A 20,594-nucleotide genomic window follows, 5' to 3' on the forward strand; every position below is an offset into this window, starting at 1 on the left:
GACACCCTCATTTACTGGTGTCAATATTTGAGTTATTCATTGACTACAAATGTAGTCCCACAACAGTGTGTTTGCATTGTTTTGTCCCTTGTAGTAACAAAAACCTCAGTCTTTTAAGATGAGCTGAGAAAAACGCTCCTGGAGAAGTATATCAAGATGAAGGGCTGTAAAGATAGAGATAAACGATGACTGTAAATGTAAAGTAACAACAATATAGTGACGCTGTCATTATCTGCACCCTGATCGGCGTTTCTCATCATAGCAGAGAGGCACCGTGTGCTGCCCATCTTGTGTCAACAGTGGTGTATTTACATAAGCTGTTTCCCGTCGGCCACGGCTTCTGTCCTGAGAGCACCAGGACCTGCGATGGCGAGGCGGTGTGATTAGATTTACAGATGGAGATTAATGTGAACAGAGGTAATAGCACAAAGGCATAAATCACAAAGAAGAGGCTGGAAGCACTGTGCTTGACCTTTTGAATGGTGATAATGACGCTGGAGTCAGATACGCTCTTACTGGGGCTGTGGTGCCAGCGTCTGTGAGTTTAGACAAAGCTGTCATAAATGCAAAATGTTCCTGTGTGTTTGGAGGGGGGGGTTAATAGATAGTGGGGTGGGGGGGGGGGGGGGGGGGGGGGGGGGGGGTGTTTAAAACTGGAGTGCATTTAGATGAAAACGACAGCATGTATGAAACTGTCAGAGCATTGCATGCTCAGAGTGAGGGAAATAAGTAAATGCACTCAGAATCTGTGCACATGCAAACACAGCGACATGCTGATACCTGGCACTCAGACTCTTTCTTTTAGTGGGAAGTGAAACCTTTCTGCCTGTCTGTCTGTTTGTCCATTTCCCCATCTGTCCTTGCACCGCAGAGCATCAGCAGGGTTATTAGAAGAGCCCCATGGCTGCCACTGATAAGGCCTGTATGGGTGCCGCAACTGACAGCGCTGACTGTCTGCGTGGCAGACACAAGTGGCCTGGCCAGGGGATTACTGCCTGCTGCCATTTCTGCTGATGCCTTTCTTTATGTTATCCTCTCCAGTCACATGTGCTGCATTTGAATAACTTGGCTGATGGTGTAGAAATGGAACTCCTCGAAATCCCCACCTGCATACAGATGAAGGCGCGCGGTCGAACCGCTCACGCTCGCATAACACACATTTAGACTTTCTTGGATTTGTAAGTCTACCTGTTTCCCCCTTTTCTTTCCTCCTGGTAGTGGCCACAACTGGTTATTTACATGCTCTGTCACTTACTGGGAGGACTGATGCTGATGGGTTAGGAGGCTCACTAATCCACTCTGCTCATGTCATTAGAAAGAAACAAATAGACTATTACCACCTCCTCCTCTTTCTACTCATCATAAGCCTGCCTGAAACACACATGCACACACACACACACACACACACACACACACACACAGCTGTGATGGAGAGTGCCTCTTGTTTCTTTAGCGCTACACAGTGGAGCCCTGCTTTGGTAATTGATCCTGTTTGGTACATAGGGAGAGGAAAGAGAGAGGACGAGAGGGAGGCCCTAAGTGTTGTCAGTTTGCTGCATTAATTTTTCAACCGTGGCCAGTGAGGCTGGAGGAACGGAGGAGGGGCCCACCGCAGAGCTCGCTCAGAGGAACCACGCTGTACCTGACGGTGCTTTGTCTGAGTACACTTTCTTTGCTGATCATTGGTGCTCATTCTAAAATAAGTTCCTCCTCTCTGTGAGACTCGGTTATGATTCAACTGATTCATCTACTCAGTCTCAGCCTCCTGCTGATGACATATTTGTTTTCTTCTGTGTCTTCTTGTTCTTCCGCAGCTCAAAAATAGCCTTCTGGTGGTTGTGTGACTTGTGCCTCTTTGTCTGGGTGTTTGTGCCTTCTCATGCCGTACAGTATGTGCAGCTGATAATAGACAGACCTCACTCTGTGCTTTTTGATGCCTGCTCTGGGCTCTGGTCGCTGACTCACTAATGATGTCACCAAGCCAGCTGAGAAGGGGAACTGAGCAGAAAGGAAGCATAAAGACTCTCTTTTGCCTGCTGCTTGCTGTATTAGAAATTGCTAGTATTACTTCTGTGTTCTCCCCCGTGTTCTGTGTCTAAATACTCCCGGCCTATAATTAGTACTGATGCTATCACAATGCCGGTCAGCGGCTGGAAAGGATACTGCTGAGTGATTTCTATGTCCGTCAGAGCCATGTTAGCGAACACTTCCATGAGTCATTAAGAGATGCTCACAGCCACAGAGGACGTCACTGCTGACATTTGTTTCAGATATGAGTCATATATGTCTTGCTTTTATTTAATACTTCTTAAACAATTTGTGTGGGACACGTTTAATTTAGCACCTCTAAAGCTGGCCTTATGCAGGGAGATGTAAAGTAGCCATGCAGCCGCTCTCTGTCATGCAAAGTATCTTAAAATGCTTTGTGATGGTGCGGTGTGTAAAGCACACTGTGGGAGGGACCCGCCTGGAGGCTATGCAGGAGTTAAATCATGACCACTGGAATTACAGTTGTCGCAGTACAGCGCCCAGGAACCAGGAAGTTCCTAAGTCCTAAATAGCAGGATGGGTCACATGCAGCAGATAAATCTTCCCTCAGGGATTAATAAACTCTAACTTCTCTTTACTCGGCAAACACCACACTTTGTCACATTTTCCCGACTAGCACACACTAGAATACATTTCAAATTGTTTTCTAAAGGTTTGTTGCCTTTTGCAGTTTAGAGCTACAGTGATAAATGGGCCATGGCAATATACCAGCCGATATTAGCTTTTTGAAGATACTGATATTGTATATGTTTGCTGCTTAGTAATAACACATTTATATGTTTGAGGTCATTTAGAAACTGTGTCTACATATCATAGTCTGAGCAGAGTTTGGCAATTGTTACACACTTGTTAAAGCACTTTGTAACTTGTTTTTGAAAAGTGCTCTACAAATAAGGATGATTATTATTATTATTATTATTATTAATTGTGAATTGTAAAATGTCTTGCTTAGTACATATCATGGTCACAGTTCTTTAAAACCAAATTTAAGGTGTCGATATGTTAAAAAAGCAATTGACATATGATGGTAAATCTGTTTTTATTTTTTAAATACAAATCCAAGATCAGTTGGGCTATAGTAAATGCTCCGTATTTGTATAGCCACTCAAAGCGCTTTTACACTACACCTGCATTCACACATTCATTCAGTGCTCACGCAAACAGAAACTAATATTCACACACATTCATACAGTTCGGGGTTCAGTATCTTGCCCAAGGATACTTCGACATGCAGCCTGGAGGAGCCGGGGATTGAACCTCCGACCTGAGCCACAGCCGTCCCCAGTAAAGCCTCAACAGTAGAAACGTATGTCAATGAAATATGCATGTATAATGTGATTGGCAAAATTCAACACAAAATAAGAATCACAGTGAGTGATGTGAATGTTAAGACGGAGCCATGTCCGTCATTGTAGTGGGAGTATAATGGAAACTCTGCCACTTGGCTAACCATGTCATGTGACAAAAGTGTTTTCAGAAAGCACATATTTGCTCATCCACACTACAACAAAAGGTCATGCATTTTTAAGTAAACACGTTGAAGCATTTGGAAAATATCTGTTTACTGTGGCTTGCTAAAACCCAAGTCTTCCATAGAAAAGATGAGGCTTTTCTAAGGAAAAATATGTTCAACAAAGTAATGACATTTTAGGCTAATAACGCTCAGCTAGTTCAGTGGACTGTTGTGAATTGTGTGTATTTTACCCTCTAAACCTCAACATGGCAGCATATCAAACGTTATAAAAGGCAGGGCTGGGCCAGAGATGAACTGTGTGATTTACAGCCTTTGTCAGGTCACACAGGTGAGAGTCATTTGTTTACCTCCCTCTGTTTTGTCCCATCCAACAGGTGTGTTTTCTCTCTCAGGTCTGGTTCCTCTCCACCACCCGCCCCATCCTATCCTCTCACCCTCCCGCCAGCTTAGCTAGCCAGGACAGGCCTTCTTCCACTCCAAAACCATGATTGCATTCTTGAGCTATTCCACCCCCTCCTTCAGAACAAGAGCCCTCCGCATCTCTCTCCCTTTCAAGTAGAGCCTGCCGGCCGCATTTCCCCTTTGAAGATGTAATCTTGGAAAACACAGAGACATCTCTGGGATTATCTTAAATGTCTTCAGTATGTCAACAGCCTAGCCCTGTTGCAGAGCAGCGCAGGCTTTTAAGGGGTCGGCTGTGATGACAGCCAAGGAAAATGCTGCATCGCAGAGGTAATCACAGGGTCAACTCCGCTGACTCCATTCAGGGCCAAACTCCTGTTGTTAAAACTTGATGATAACAGACACAAAAAGATGATGTATTTCCCCATGTGGCAAGGCTGTGTTTACAATTGAAGGTAATGGCAGGCAGTGGAGCGCTCAATAACAGATGGTGTTGGTAGGTGAGGTTAATTTATGTCATGGCATTCTCCAAAATGTTATGAAAATCCGAACGGTGCCACATCTTAACTAAGCATACACAATAAGATGAGAAGCATCCCTGAGTAGTCACAAGAGGCAGAGTTACTATACACCAAATTAGAGGCATATAAGTGGGCGCTCCTCGAAAAGGATCTTGACTTTGTAATCATATCAGATGTTATCGGGAGGAGATTTTAGGAAGGGTAAGTGCTCGGAAACTAAATCAGAGAGAACCTGCCTAGGGAACACGTTGTTATCATAATTACCTGCTGAGCGATGACTGCAGAACCGGTGTTGATGTTGACACCGAACTGCCCTCTTCTCTCTCCGGCGAGGCTGTCTTGTGTGGGCTGCTGCCTTTGACGCATCTCTTTGTGCTCTGTTCCATGCGTGTTTTCTTTCTTTTCTTTTTTTTCCTTTTTTTTCCTCTTTTCAGCCAGGAACACAGACTGCAGGCCAAAAACGCAAATATTGTTTTGGTGAGATCTGGCTCGGAGATTCAGGACGGACTTGCGTCAGTGTGTACATGCAGGCGCTGGCAGACTCCGCGGTCGCTCCCGGGAGCTGAGGCGAACCGGAGACCTCATCTTCTCCATTTCAAACAACAACCTGCTCCTGCCAGTTGCGCGGGGCCCGGCTGCATGGTTTTTTTTTATTACAAATGATCTGTTTGAATGAAATGCAGCCCCAGCCTCCTCACTGCTGGCATTTAAACGGGAGGAAATAACAGACGATGATATCAGAGTGGGAGAGAGTGAAGGAGAGGGAGAGACCACTTGAGGAGGAGAAACACTTGACCTGTTTGTTTTGGGAAAATGGTATCCCTCTGCTAATTTCCTCCTGATAAGTATCTGACAGCTCCTAGTAAAGTGTTTTATCTTGGCTAGAGGGAAATGGCTTCTCTCACTCACAGCGCCAATCGATTTCATAGACTCTGCTGCTTTAAATTGCATTCTCTCGTTTTTAGAGTTCTTCTATTTGCATAGAGGTAATCAATTACATATATTAGCCTACCGCTTTTAGCTTAACATGGACTTGGTCCAACATGGTCTTCTTCCCTCCCTCCCTCCCTCCCGCTTGCTTCTCCTTACCTCTCAAGACACTGCTGCATATTCTGGCTCTTTCCTCTTCCACCTAACATCATTGACTGCTGTTTGCCGTGTTGGGGGGCATTGATTTTTACTGCTCTGCCTCTCTCTCTGGTTTAACAGTTGATGAGTTGTGTTAAGACGCCCAGGGACAGCCCTGCCTGTTTTAAGGAGATGAGGTCGGCTTTTATAGTTCTCCTGCTTCCTCAACCTTGGATGATAAGGGGTGTGTGTGTGTGTGTGTGTGTGTATCTATACGTGAGGATGTGCGCTTGTGAGTTAGTCTGTCTGTAAGAGTTGAGCAGCCGCTTGAGACTAGGATTCCCCCCTGTAAGCTAAAGTAAACGTTGTGGTGTTAAGGGCTTTTAACAGGCAAACTTGGGCTTTGTCATCTCCAGCATTTGAATCACTTTAAAGACTTTGCGCAGAAAATTGGTTTACCTCAGTCAATGAGCAGCCACATCATCAGATACGATTACCAGGATTGAAGTGTTTAAAGAGTAATACCTAGCACGGTTATGAAACAGGAGACGACTGGCTCAAGTGGAGAGTTGACACAGAGTTTAGATTCAAGGGTGACAGGAATTTTTAGTCTCTCAGAGGCACCTATACAACCCCCCACAGCCCACACACACATAGATACAGACACAAACCTAATTTAACACAATTAGTTTCTTTGAGGATTTTACCGCAGCCTCTTATATCCGGGATGAAAGAGTTCACACTTCTGCCGAGTCTGCCAAAGCAAGTACGAAGCACTCAGCTTTTCACTGCAATATTCACCACATTATTAAGGAACACATTGCTTTGTGCTGTGTTGCTCTCAACACAATCTGTAGTGTGCCGCTCAAGTGGTAGCAATTTCCTTGTAGTCTCGTGTCTCTCATGCAGTATTACAAGTGAAACTCGATTGCAGATCTCCGCTCGATGTTCTAGTGCATTTAGTTTCTCATAAACGTTTGCATTCTTCAGTGATTGCTCCCTGGCAGTTTCCAATATGCAGAAATGCACTGCCATCTTAGTATTTAGCTCTGTCTCGCAGTCTTTGGCTTTGAAGCATGATGTCATTTCAGAGAAAACATTGGCCCAGTATTGCTGTTAAACTGGAATCCAGTCTAATCTGTGCTGTAATAAAACCATGTTGTTGTTTTTCTTTCAACCTATAGCTCTCCTGTATGGTCGCTAAATGACGCCACCTTAAAAAAAATATGTAATGTAAAATCAGTTTTAAATATAATTGAATTTTTAGAACTTGTATGGCGAACTTAACAGTGTGATATTATAATATTTCTCTTAAACCCATAACCTTAACACACTCGCTACACGCACATTTTTAAGAGGGTCTATTGGTGCATGATATAGCTGGGTAATATCAACCTAATAGGCTCACCTGTCAGCACTGTACGGGACATAGACCCTGTAAATCACATTTGTCTGCGACACCTGCTCGCCTCCCTGCGTATTTATAGGTTTCTCCTGCACCCTGTCCTCTTCGTTTTGGCCTCAGTCCAAAATCAGCCCCCTCTTTCACTCAGTATGTTGTTCAGTATGCTCACTTCTTCTCATGGTTTTAATGAATGAGCAGGTGTTAAGTTGTATGGGGGTCCCCGTTCCATCCGTACACACCTCCTGTTTAAACCATTGCTGTGTTGTTTTCCAAATATAATAGGATATATTTTAGATTTTGTCTTGATTTTTGTCAACTTTCATATTATATTTCAACCTTGTGAACACCTCGATTGTGTCATAACTTCAGCAAAGTCCTGGCATGTGGAAACCTTGATTTTGATCTTTGCGTTTTAAAAAGATAAACTGCCCCCAAGGTGTAGGCAGACAAAGATGTACTAAAACTGCTTTCACATATTTTTGTCTAAATGGTTGCGCCCCACTGGCCAAAACTTCCTCGACTCTGATAAGTGCCAAGATATACTGTACCTCTTGGAAAATGGCCACGAGGGCAGCCTGAAGCAGAGGTAGCTTACATGCACCAGTGGTGTAGATTGTAAGTGATGAAACAATTGAAGAGAAAAGATAGTGGTGTGTCTTCCTAGGGGACTGTCTTTGCCAGAAGACAATAAGAGAAAGGCTGGAATGAATTGTTAGCCCCTGTTGTCGTATGCATTTTTAAAAATAATTTTTCTGTCAAGAGTAATGTAAAGACGAGTCTTTGTTTACATCCATTTTTATTTAATCTTTAATGAAAATTCTTAAATGATAGTAAGAAATACAATAAAAAGAGCTTGTAGTTTTTATTTGTTCGTGTCAATTTGACTTTTCTCTTAAAATAGTGCACATACTGGAGTTAGTGAGAGTGTGTGAGTGTGCTTGTAACTTTAAGAGAGTGTTGAATTATGGGGTGTTTGTAGCCTTAATGATGTCTTTGTACAGTGAGTCTGATAGTTATGTTATCTGTCAAGTTAGAAGATGTTGAGCCCAAAAGGACAGTTTAAAAAGAAAATCTATTAAATTTACTTACTAAATGTATTTTTACTTATTTTTGAATGTGGCACTTCAGCCTAATTTGTCGTCCAAAATGTAAAACATCTACAGCCACGCTAGAGGCTCTGTGAGGCTGTACTTGGGCACAGCAGTGCTTTGAGCTCAATGCTAACATCAGCATGCTGCCCTGCTCACAGTGTCAGTGCTAAGATGCTGATGTTTAGCATGTTGTATTGACGTGGTTCACCATCTTAGTTTAGCCTGTTAATAACATGTTAAGCCTGTTAACAGGCTAAACTAAGCAGCACTTACAAACACAAAGTACAGTTGAAGTTGATGGGAATGCTATTAGTTTTACAGGTATATTGGACAAAAATAATTTTTTAACTGATGATGGTATTATCACCGCTAGCATGGCTAAAAAAGTCTTGGCTTACTTTTAATCAGGCTGGTGTAATATGCTGAGTAATATAGTATTTTATCACAGTTTTTGTAAGGAAACTTACAACAATCAAACGGAAGTGCATTGCAGATGTCTAGACACAGAATGGCTGGTAGGTTAATACCAAAAGCCTATGTGTGTTCTGGGTCTACACTGGATTTGTATCAGCCTGTAAAGAACGCAGCGAAGCAGTGAGGAGAGACTAAGAGAGGTGTATTAAGGCAGTGAATCTCGCTCCTGTGTCGTAATGGACTCAGGATGAGGGCTGACCAAGAGCCAGGCTGCTGATAACCTTTAGGAAGGACATTGTTCCTGTGCAGTGGGGGGTGGGGTCGCGTGGGTGATGGGGGGTGGGGGGGTGCTATAGAGGACTGCTGCAGTATACAGGCACAGCAGTGTGATAGGTGGTGAAGTTTTTCATTGCTTCATTGGCTCTCCGGCAGAGTTAGGAGGTAGAGTAAATGGGGCAGTATAGCAAACTCCCTCATGGCTTCCTGCATGCATTTTTCAACACGTGTATTTCTCTGCGATACATTTGTCCTCTGTCTGAACCAGGTTTTCCCTGGCATTCCATTAAAAGAAATTTAACAGTCTTTTCTTCTGTCTTCTTTCCCCTCAGATCACCGCTTAAGGAGGGGTCAGTGAGGGGCCGAGAGTGAGGAATACATGAAGGGCAGGGTGGGGGAGGGGGCGGCGACCACAACGGCGGTACCACCAAGGTCAAAGTTCACACAGGTAAACCGATGTTTCTTTTAATCCACAGTTCGATTGTCTTTAGTTTAGTCCTTTTTTTTTGTCCCCCTGACATGGAGCAGACTTGGCATGCAATGGTGAAGCGACCCAGTAATGTGGCTGGTTTTGATTGGACCCTCCTGGGCTGGCGGCTGGGGAGGAACTGGGAGCTGTGCAGGATCTTGTTTGGCTCTGTGTAAAAAATCCAGTTTGTCCCCGACGAGAAGTCCCTGGCCAGTGTCAATACTAATAGAGAATAGAACAAAGCTGTTTTAACAGTAGGCAGATGCAAAACTGGGGTAAGGGGAAAGGGATTCATGTGCTAACGCAGATTTCTAGAGACAAAAAGTATATGCAAGTGTACCTTACCGATTTAGTGCATTTCTAGACTATGTAAGCATAGCCCTGTCTGTAGATTTCAACTTTACCCTACTTTAACCCGACCCTATTTCCAACCTTAATCCTAAACCCAAATTAACTATAGGCCCCTTATCTGGCTTTTTGCTATTCTGACTAAGTAGAGTTTGAAAAGCATATTACAGTAATTTGTTATAAATTAGCACTGCACTATCCCAGTGAAACGTCATACCTACAAGAGCTTATTGTGAGCTTATTGTGGTTCACATTCAAACGTCTGACTGCATGTGCACTTAAAATGTTTGTCATTGCTGCGAACCAGAAAAGTTATCTTAAAAGTAGGTTCATAGTGATGCAAAACTCCGCCACCTAGCTCCAGTTTGACGCTGTCTTTTTCCTCCTGTATACTTTGCTACTAGGGATTAAGGAGGACTGGAGGGTTTTGGTGGGTGGGTGGGTGCAGATCCAGGAAGCAAATGGATAAATAAAGTGCTGGTTAATCTTCCTTAGTGCGGGGTGTATGAACGCTGAGCAATGGCACCGCCTGGGGAACATCTGCCTCGCACACAAACACACACACATATGCGCGTCATGGCGCGTGTATGTGCAGGCCGACAGACACAGATACTGTACACAAATGCACGACTAACAGGGATCAGCCAAAGCGATAAGCACATGGTCGTCAGAGCAGAGAAAGCGACAGGTTTAACACACATACACACACAAATACACACGCGCCGACCATCGGTGGAGTGACAAGTAATGCACAGTGAAAGAAAGACGCTGCCAGCCGACGGAACAGAGCTGCAGAATGTGACAGCACGCAACTGCGGACACATGAAAGTATGGGAAGACAAGTTTTACTGCATTTCGCTGCTGCTGCTGCTGCTGCTACTACTGCTGTATTCATCTCGACTGGTATCCGTGGACTCAAATCTGTTTTTTCAAATGCAAATCTTTTTTTTTTCTCTCACTCTAACATTAACACATACACAGCACACGCACACTTGATCAAACAACTGTGCAATTGAGGCAGAATTTAGCCAGACAGCCAGCCAGGATGAGTAATGTAGAGTTCCTCTGGCTTAATTTGTTTAGAAAGCCTATCATTGCTGCAAACATGTTACAGACTGTTGCCGTTTACAGAGGAGTATTTTCCCCTGCAGCTTTAATTGGATGCATTTTTAATGTTAGCACCACATAGTGTGACCACTGTTGAAACTGAACACTGTGGCCGTTGTGAGGCGATGGAGTTGAGATTGAGGGGAGAGGGAGGGTGTGTGTGTTTGTCTGACTGTGTAATGGCTGGGCGGATTCCTTCGGTGTGTTGTGTCCACACTAAAGGTGAAATTTATAGTTCTGCGCTAAAGGGTTACGGCTTGGCTATGGAGCATACGCAAGTAGCCGCTGTTGCTCATGTACGAGTGCCTCAAAAATGTAACTACACTTCAGGGCCACTGGGATTATGTAGATAGCACTTGCTGTAGTGCTGTGGTGGTGTTATCAGTGTGTCAAATACCACCCATCCATCCATCCATCCATCGTCAACCGCTTATCCTGTGTACAGGGTCGCGGGGGGGCTGAAATATAATGTCAAGCTATATTAAAACCTACATCAAAGTTATACACAGCCGGATATGCTGCTCATATCGAGGGATAGTCCGTCTTAAAAACAAGCTAAACAAGATTTTTCATCTATGCCTTATGTCTTTCATTTTTGTTCATTCATGTTATTTTCTTCTTCATTCTTTTTTTCCCCGCGGAGTAAAGTTTCTCTGAGGTAAATGTGTCTATGGGATGTGCAGAAGGGCTTTGTGTGTAGATATTATACAACATTTTGTTTGTAACAGAGAGAGGGTGAGAGACATGGATGAAGATAGGACAGGGAACATGAGTCTAATCAAGACTCTCATTCTCTAAGGAGTTGCCCCTCAGGCCTCGGCAGCTTAGGAGACTGATGATATTCAAAAGACCGGAATGTGTATTTTTATCTTTGCTGGTGATATTCACCGTGGTTATCATCTTGTGGCCCATTTTTCACATACACAAGCTGGCCTTCTTTGGATTGCGCGCGCTGCAAGAGGCATTTCACAAACAAGCAGAGGTATAAAGTGGTGAGAGTGGGAGGATGAGAGAGAACATTGTCTTCTCTTTTCCAGCTTAGGGACAGAGCAGAACAGGTTGTGTGAGGATACTTGCTATCCTTAACAACGTCTAACGCTGCCTCAGGGCCACTTCTGTTTCTCTGATGCAGCTGAGAGTTGCGTTGTGCAGAGGAGTTGGAATATTTGCAACACATTCCTTTGTGTCAGATGGCATTCCCAGTACACCATAATTACCAGAGAAACACGCTTAATTTGTCATGTTGGGGTATAATTAATGCAGTAACTTAGATTTATGGTTTTATTTAAGTGATTTGGATAACATTTTGCCCCTTTACACAGTTACAACTCCTAAAAGCTAATAAGTAGTATACATGGATGTAGCGTGCAACCAGACTAGATCAGGATGCATTAGGGATGCTCGATTATGACAAAAATCATGATCCTGATTATTCTGGTCAAGATCACAATTATGTGAACATGATTTGTTACTGTCTTTGGAAACATTATGCACTGATTGAACTTTATAATAATATAATATAATAATATAATAAATATAAAGACTTGATTAATAAATGATGTGTATCGTAATATCTTTTTATTTGATATTTAAAATGTGAGACATGAGAAATGTGACTGTTAGGAAGGTTAATACAAAGGTTTAACAAACAATAGAAATGATGTCCAAATCTATGAAAATAAGACCCAAGTTGTAATAAACCGGAATTTTGAAACATTTTTCTTTTAAATTTCTCCAAATGTTGATGTAATCTGAAATGACATCACTTCGGTAGGCCGCCATCTTTGTAGACCGGTCGGCCCATGATGTTATCCATCACTGGGTCTCTCTGTCTGGCGCCGTCAATTACCCAGAGGAAAATAACATTAGAGGCCTGAATGGGACACGGAGCTGTGGCAGGCCTGACATGGCTGCGTTATATGATTACACAACCTGTTGGCTGTCCGCCTGTCAAGTGTCTCCCAGCTCTGATGAATGGCTGTAATATGCCGCGCATCACAACACGCCACGCCACGCCACACACTCATTAATGGCATCTCATAATGCCCTGGACGTTCCCCCAATGCCGCAGCAGGATTCACAGAGAGGGGGAGAGAGAAGGAGGTGGTAGTTGTAGCGTGAGAGTGAGAAATGACGTTCATGAATACTCCAACCTTGTTTCCGTGTCGCCATTCAAGGCAGTAAACAAAAGAAACACGGTGTCCTCATTTGAATAATTTCACAAATGGTGTGGCAAGACGCCAGCATTGCCGCACCACATAGATCTTAATGAATGAAGGAAGGAAGGACTGGAATAAAAAGCAATGGGAGATGTAAGAATTTTTTTTTTAAAGTGCAACACATATGTTTCTCAATTAGATACATTCTTGTCCATCTGTGGCCTATTTGCATAGATTATCAGAAATGTGTGCGACGCGACATGCACGCCAGTGTGTGGGAACATTACAATGGAGATGCTTGAAAAAAGGATATTGAATCTGTCGGATGCCATATGAAGCTTATCTGATTGCTCTTTCTTTCAGTGAATTAGGAGACACGCTACCCAAGATCCTCCAAAACTACTTGACTCTCAGCTGTAACAAACAGATTTGATTCTCTTAGAGACACTGCTACGAGAGTTTTTGAATTAAACGGGTGAAAATAGTTCTGTATGAGCTATTTTCTAAGGAGTGGGCAACAAGAAAGTAGTTTTTCACAAAGAGTTCCGGCCATGGAGAGGTTATCTAAAACCTACATGACCCTAAGCCACATTAGTTTGTGGTATTTATGGCTCTGTCAGACTTTTAGTGTGAAATTCCTCCTGGGAAGCGTCAGCCACGTCGCAGGAGCCCCATTGATAAGCACATTCTTTCTCTGGATCTGACATGTCTCTGCTCAGTATACAGCGCCCGAGCTTTGTCTTGTCATAAATTTTGCGTTGTCTCAAATTAATGTCAGTATTTTTCTAGAAATTAACACAGAGAAGGTTATTGACTGCAATCCCTCCAGGACCTGTATACCTCCATGAATCTGAGTGAGCAGGAAAGATTGTAGCCGACCCCTCCCACCCCAGATCAAACTGTTTCAGACATGGCCTGATGGGCCACAGCCTCCTGCCATAAGAACACTTTCTTTCTGTCGGAAACTGACCTCATCACCAAGGCCTGGGAACCCTACTGACACTGACATATTTAAAATCTTTGCACATGTACATCCATTTGATTTGATTCTGAGATGTTAAGAGATTTTCAATTTCACCTTGCTCAGGTTCTCCAGCATTTTCAGGCTCGATGTCATGCAGGAAAGTACTGAACAGTGCTGCACCTGCAGTGTGTGTGTGAGAGAGCGGAATTGCCAGTCTGTCTTTATATTCCTCTATCTGTGTGGCTGTGTTAGTGCATGTGTCTTTCTCACAGCTTGAGTTTCTCAGTTTGAAATGCAACACCTGCAGATGTGTCTCGTAAACTGCAGCCCCCAGCCTCTCTCCTGTTCAGAGGGGACCACTAAAACAAAGCAATTAAAGTAGCTTGCTACATGGGGCGGAGATCTGGTGCGTGGGTGTGCTTGCGTGCATGTTGACTGATTTTCCGTTGTTTTAACGCCCACGTCTTTAAATTGAAGAGCAGAGAGATTTACGTTCCAGCAGGGAAGAGGACAGCTTTGTGCCAATCACAATGTTGGCAATTCTGTCAAATTCATGTCTGTTTTAAAATATGGAGGTCAGAGGTCAGTGACAACCTGTTGACACGGAGCAGATTTATGCAACATGCAGACACACGCACACAGGCAGCCACAGCCCGGTTTTTGGCACAGCATATTATAGCAAGGGTTTCTTGTTGCTGCTGATCTTTGGGTCCTTCCAGCTCCAGATACCAGAGCCTGAGTTATTCTTCGCTCTGCTTCCTGACCCTCCTAATTGAGAACGGCTGTGACTGAGAAAGAGAGAGAGCTGAACAGACAGAGAGAGGGAGAATGGATTCTTGTGTGAATGCAAAAGAAAGTAAGAACAAAAGCATGAGCGAATGAAAGGAGCAAAGAGCTAGACCTGTGCAGGCCAGTGCTGGCCGCATGAAAGCCGAACCCCCTCCTTCCTCTACCACCTCCTCTCTGGCCATGTGCCAGACAGAGACAAGAACAATGTAGATGTTCAATATAGTATATATTTGCTGTAAGAAAGAAAAAAATGATGGAAACACTGTTCAGAGAGAATTGCATACAGGAAAATCAAACCAGAGGGTTGGGAAGAAGAGTGGTAAGCTCAGTGACAGCTGCATGCATGTCATAGTGGGTGACGGTCTGTCCGTCTGTCAGAGCAGATATTTCTGTCTGTTTAGTGCTGCCTTACTGGCTGCCAGAGACACTCCTCATGTCATCGCTGGGTGCCTGCTGTCACTGGCTAAAAAGGAGAGAGGGAGTGCAGTGTCTGTGTGTGTGTGTGAGAGAGAGTGACAGAGAGAAACTCGGGCAGCTGTCTCAAAAGCTCCTCCACTCTGTCAGAACATCTTGAATTTTCTTTCCCTTGATACCTCCCCGGTAAAGACAGTATTTCAGTCAGTTGTTTGGTCAAAAGTCCACCTTTCTGCTATGGAAAGAACATACTTTTGGGACATTGGCGTGTTGCACAGCTTGTCTGTTAAGTGATGAGATCATAAACTCTGTAGATACCCATATGTTTGTACGTTTGTATTTAAAGAAATTATTTTGTTTTTTTGCAACATGAATCTTAATGTCATGCTATTAGCTTATACGCCTTTAGCACATATGTCAATACATCTGCTGTCATTGTACTGCACAGATAAGTGGTCCACTGTCAACGAAGCCAGTCCAACCTAACCTTCAAAAGCCTTTATTTGATGGTCTAAATGAGGGTGAACATAACAAATCATTACCCGACTCATCTATTACAGCTGTCTTTCTCAATGCAGAGCTACGGTTTGGTACAACCTGCAATCTGTTTTTGTTCACTCTGATATTTGGGACCTGGCTTGTGCAAGTGGGATGGCAAATGGCTGTGATTTAGGTGGGACAGCGGTTCTTTAATAAAATGTAGGGGTGGTAGGATAAATGTACTGATCCAAGTTTTTCTCTCCCAATACTGATTCGAATCCTCCAACTCAGTGTATACATTACTTTGGAAAACTAGTTAAGGTCATGCCTATATAAGGTACATGTTACATGAGGGATTGTTGAACACAAAATTTTATATTGACATTAACAAAGAATTTGTTGTGCATGTAAAATTTGTGTTTTGTGTGGATTGGTATCTAGCCGATACCCGATCCACTTAGCAAGGTTAATATCGGCACAGATACCATTACCGATCCCTGCATCCATCCCTATGATTTGGACATTATCTGTCCAAATGTCCAAAACAGAGCAAGACACTGAGCCCTAAATTTCTCCAGATGAGCAGGCCGTGCCTTTCATGGCTTTGTTCACTGTTTATACAGATACAGTCCATATACCACACAAAAATAAAAATAAATCATATAAATAGTCCAAAATGAAGCACAATATGTTTTTTGTTTTTGAACCAGTATGAGATTAGTGCTGAGCAATTAATCAAAATCTTATCGAAATCACAATATGTCCTACTGCAATAATTAAGTCAAAATGTGTGTCAAAATATCATTTTAAATTAAATATTGTCGGGCCAGAGATGTCCTAGCCTTCACACAATGAAAATCACCCCATAGTCGTAGTATATATGTTTTTCAATGAAAATGAGAACAATTATGTAAAACTTATCATTCTCTCCAATATTGCTTATCATATAAGCATAACAGTTGCAATATCAATCAAAATAATTAGCAATTAGATATTTTTTCAAAATCTCTAGAGTTGTATTTCCTAGGCCCTGTTAGAACAAGTGAGGCAGTGAGTGCAATGTAAAGCTATCTTGTAGTAGATTGGGTAGTTAAACCTAAGACAATAATGCCCAGGTTTTAAAGTACCAGAATGTACCTTTAGCATACACACAGTGTTGACTGATAGTAGTATTATCTCAGAAAACTTGTAGCAGCTGTAATGAAAAACATGGTGGTAGGCAGCTGAGTCTGTCAGTTTTGTGTAGGAGGTGGAATTTGTATGAAATATTAACAAAAATCGCATACTGTTTAAAACGTCCTGGGTCAACTGAATGTCAGTGTGGGTGGCACAGGGAGACGGTGTAGAGCTGAAATTCACTGTGTGCAAAGGAATTGGTACAAGAAATTGACCTGGTTTGTCTGATCAGTATATATTTAAGATGTTTAGTTTTTTACATTAAACGTAATTTGCGGGGCAAGATAACAAATACCACTGAAAACTGTTTACTAAAAGTTTTGCCTCTTATTTTGCATAATACTAGTCATAACAACTGCTAACATTTAACATACTGAAGAGAGAGGATTAGCATGAAGCACGTAGATGATTTCCATGTCTGCCCTTTTGTTACTTAAACAATGGACCAATCTGAAAACATCATGTATTCCTTAAAATCACGGGTTTCTGTTTCTTACTAATATGGTGTGTTTTTGCATTAAGTGCTGGCCATTGACTGTTTGATTGCAGTCATCTGTTGTTGGACTGCTGTCGTCTGATAACAAACACGTGTTTTTCGCCAAACGAGATGGCCATCGAGTGAGGTAATGGAATATTACAAAAAAATTTAAGAGCATTAGTACTGGACTGCACGGTGGCTCAGAAGGTTACCATGAAGGTTGAGGGTTTGCCACCTACAAGGCAACTGGGGCCGTTCACTGTGACGTTTGCATGTTCTCCTGGTCTCGGCATGCGTTTTCTCTGGGTGATCTGGTTTTGATGCAACTTACGTGAACTGGGGACTCTAAATTGGCTGAAGAAACAGAAACGGGATAAGTGGGTATAGAAAATGGATAGATGGGTACCACAGTTTAGATGTCATTTCTGATTTAAAGTTCCTCTGACTTTTCTTGACCTTTCTTTGGCAGTTTCGTGGGATCTCTCAACAAGACAACAATACTTGATATCGTATGATTTAATGAATCTAGGAAGCCGGGTCACTTAATTCTCCAAATGTAATTCCCAGGCTGGAAAACCCCCGATTTTCACAGTTTACAAGCTTTTGCAGTGACGTTGCCTATAATTTTGTGGCAGCCGTGACAATATTTGTCCAGCTTTAGATTCTGTACTGTCAGTGTTTGCTTCCTCTGGCTCCTCCGGTGCCCTGGCAGCCCTGTAACCACACACCGGTGTTTATGTTCTTTAGGTTAACACGGTTATCTCTGTATGTAACCTGAGCCCTCAACCTACATGGGCACTTGGCATACATGTGTGTGGTTGCGTGTGTGTGTGTGTGTGTGTGTGTGTGTGTGAGATCTTGCAGCTGCAGGACCCGTCTCTTCTCTCCAGAAAGAGCTGCAGGGACTTGCCAGTATTTTCATTCCCTCTGGAGGCATTTCCGCACACTAACAAAGCCTGCGTGATGAAACTGAGAGGAAGCAGCTTTTGTGAAGGGAGCAGCCGAACCCTGGTGTATGTGTGTGTATGTATGTGCGTGCGCTGCTGACCCTGGCTGACAGTTTGTTACATGCAGATTTACTTTTGAGCTAGTAATTCAGGTTGCTCCAGGCTCTTGTTTGCCGACGAGCCTACTGTAGCACAAGAACAAGCCTACTTGGAATCCCAGTCACAAGACAAAGTAACCTCCTGTTTGCCTCTAATTAACTAGTATAATACCTAGCTTGTTGGATTGGTTAGTGTTTTTTTACAGGGCTTGTTAACCATTAGCCTTTCACAGTCTTTACTTCCTCTGTAGCTGCTGCCAAAGGGAAATGTGTGCTGTAGCCTGGGTCACAATTCTCCAGGGTGTCTGGCTCTGAGAAGGGACGGAATCGAACCAATAATAGTAGAAAACAATTTTTTAGTAACATACAACAATCTTTACCCAAATGTCTGCAAAAAATACATAACACTGATTTAAATCAAAGACATCCATGTCCAGCTTGGCTACTTTTTGGATATTAATTTTAATTTTTTCTTGTCTTTGCTGCTTTACTTCATTAAATTGGTAGCTTCCAGAAATAACTCCTAGGTTTTGGCAAGAGCTGAGGTGGAAGCACACATGAAACATCATTTTTGCTGTCTCACTTGAGGTCATGACACAGCTACTGAATATCACAAATGATTTTGGTTTTTTTCTTCTTAAATGGGAGCAAAAGCAAAGCGACTGCAGGATCTGTCAACCGCAGTGTCGCTGAAGCTGAGCTTTTGTTTGGGGTTGTCTACAGATTCAGCGTCCTGTGGGTTGACAGCCTGGGCCTTGTGACACATGCTGATGCCCATAAACAGGGATTTGAAAGAAAATAACCTTGATAATTACCGGGTGCAAATGGACCTGCCCACAACGAGAGGGGGAGAGGGAGGAGGAGACTGGGGTTGACTGAGAAGGAGGGAGAGAGCCACATCCGTTGGTGCATTCCTCCATGCTGTGTCATACTGGTGCTGAGTTTCCCCTCAGTTTGCACGGAGATTTCCACAAGGCGGAGTGTGCAAAGGGCTACTGACGCAACGCTCGGGGGATGTGGATACTGACATTTAAAGTTAAACAAGGAAACAAGACACACATTGATAGACTCCCCACAGTAACAAAAAGTCGACAAAACTGTTTAAAGAGTAAATAGACTGCTGGACAGTGGTGAAAAAATGGACACATATGGAGGTGGGTTACATGGTAGAGAAAGACTTGGGATCTAACTGGTGATGCGCTTGTAGATTTCGACTCCCCTCTCTTCCACTCTCTTTCTGCCCTTATCACGTGGCCTCCCTGGTCTGGCTGAATTGGCATCATTACAGCAGCCGGAGCTGAATGTCTGCGTTTGGCTTGTCGCCCGTCTGCTTACCTGTCATTCAGCTGGTTAAAGAGGCCTTGTTGAACCACTGCACTGTGCCCGTCTACTACAGGGCCATTCATGCCTGTAACGGCAGAAACAGCCAAGTCCTGTCAACAGCGCTAGCTAGCACATACCAATTTACTACTGGAAATGACATGGGCATTTTGCTTGGTTAGCAAACTCCCCAGAGCAACCTCCTAACCCGTTTTTTATATATATATGTATATATAATATTTTTGAAAGTCGGCATTACATTACAGAGAATGAGAAGCTCCTTTCTAACAGAGCAAGTGTCTTTAGACAAACACAGCCTTCTTCACCTCTCAGATATGTTCCGTGTCTCTGTTGCATGTACGTCAGCTACATTGAATGTAAAAATGAACTAGAGATATCTGTTCCCCAAGGAATCATACAACAGCAGCACAAAACAACAAAACAGATCCTTTGTGCTGCTTGGAGTGCTGTAAAGTTCAAACAAAAGACTTGAAAGTCAGTTTGTCACTGTGAGAGAGTCCCCCCCCCCCCCCCCCCCCAACCTGCTTGGCAGTTGCTCCGTGTGCCTTTGGCTAATAGCAGCTCATCTTGTCACAGATGACCTGTGCCTTACTGAAACGTTCTCTGTCCTCTTCTCAGTCCCAGTGTGACACCCAGAGAGAGGACATGCATAAGAGCCATGACTTCATCCTGTCTCCCTCTTTTCTCTCCCCCCTGCCCTCTGCATCATCCTCCACTGTCTCTCCCTCTCTCTCTCATCCTCCCTCTCTCTCTTGTACTTTCCGCCCCCCCGCTTCCCCTCGCTCTGTGTCTGTAGTCCTAACATCTTCCTGCTATGATTAGCAATAGTGTTTTTTCCCCAGCCAGTGTAATGTCTAGAGCCTCCCGTGTCCTTGGAAAGCAGCCTAATAAGCTCAGACACACACTGCTGTCTCTGTGCTCTACAGGCCTATTCTCCAGTGTCACCCAGCACACACCGAGGTAAACAAAGACTGCTACACACACACACACACACACACACACACACACACACACACACACACACTACCCTAGTGTGCTAATAGACCAGCATACCAGCCCACTGAGGACAGCACTGACGCTAGCTCGCTAACGTTGACCTTCCATGTGCCAATCACAACAAATCT

At 43.4% G+C, this 20,594-nt stretch overlaps 1 protein-coding gene across 3 annotated transcripts in view; it reads left to right on the top strand.

Annotated features, from left to right (window-relative positions):
* Window positions 1–20,594, top strand: part of zmiz1a (zinc finger, MIZ-type containing 1a) — a 98,811-nt gene that overhangs the window by 15,529 nt on the left and 62,688 nt on the right. For all 3 annotated transcript variants that reach the window (XM_038737653.1, XM_038737651.1, XM_038737652.1), the window contains exon 2: window positions 9,033–9,148. The gene's annotated coding sequence lies outside the window, so the exon portion shown is untranslated. The remainder of the gene's footprint in view (window positions 1–9,032; window positions 9,149–20,594) is intronic.

The sequence above is a fragment of the Micropterus salmoides genome, unplaced genomic scaffold, assembly GCF_014851395.1.
Source record: "Micropterus salmoides isolate LMB-PRFRI ecotype aquatic unplaced genomic scaffold, ASM1485139v1 Ms_hic_scaffold_22, whole genome shotgun sequence".
NCBI classification, from domain to species: Eukaryota; Metazoa; Chordata; class Actinopteri; order Centrarchiformes; family Centrarchidae; genus Micropterus; species Micropterus salmoides.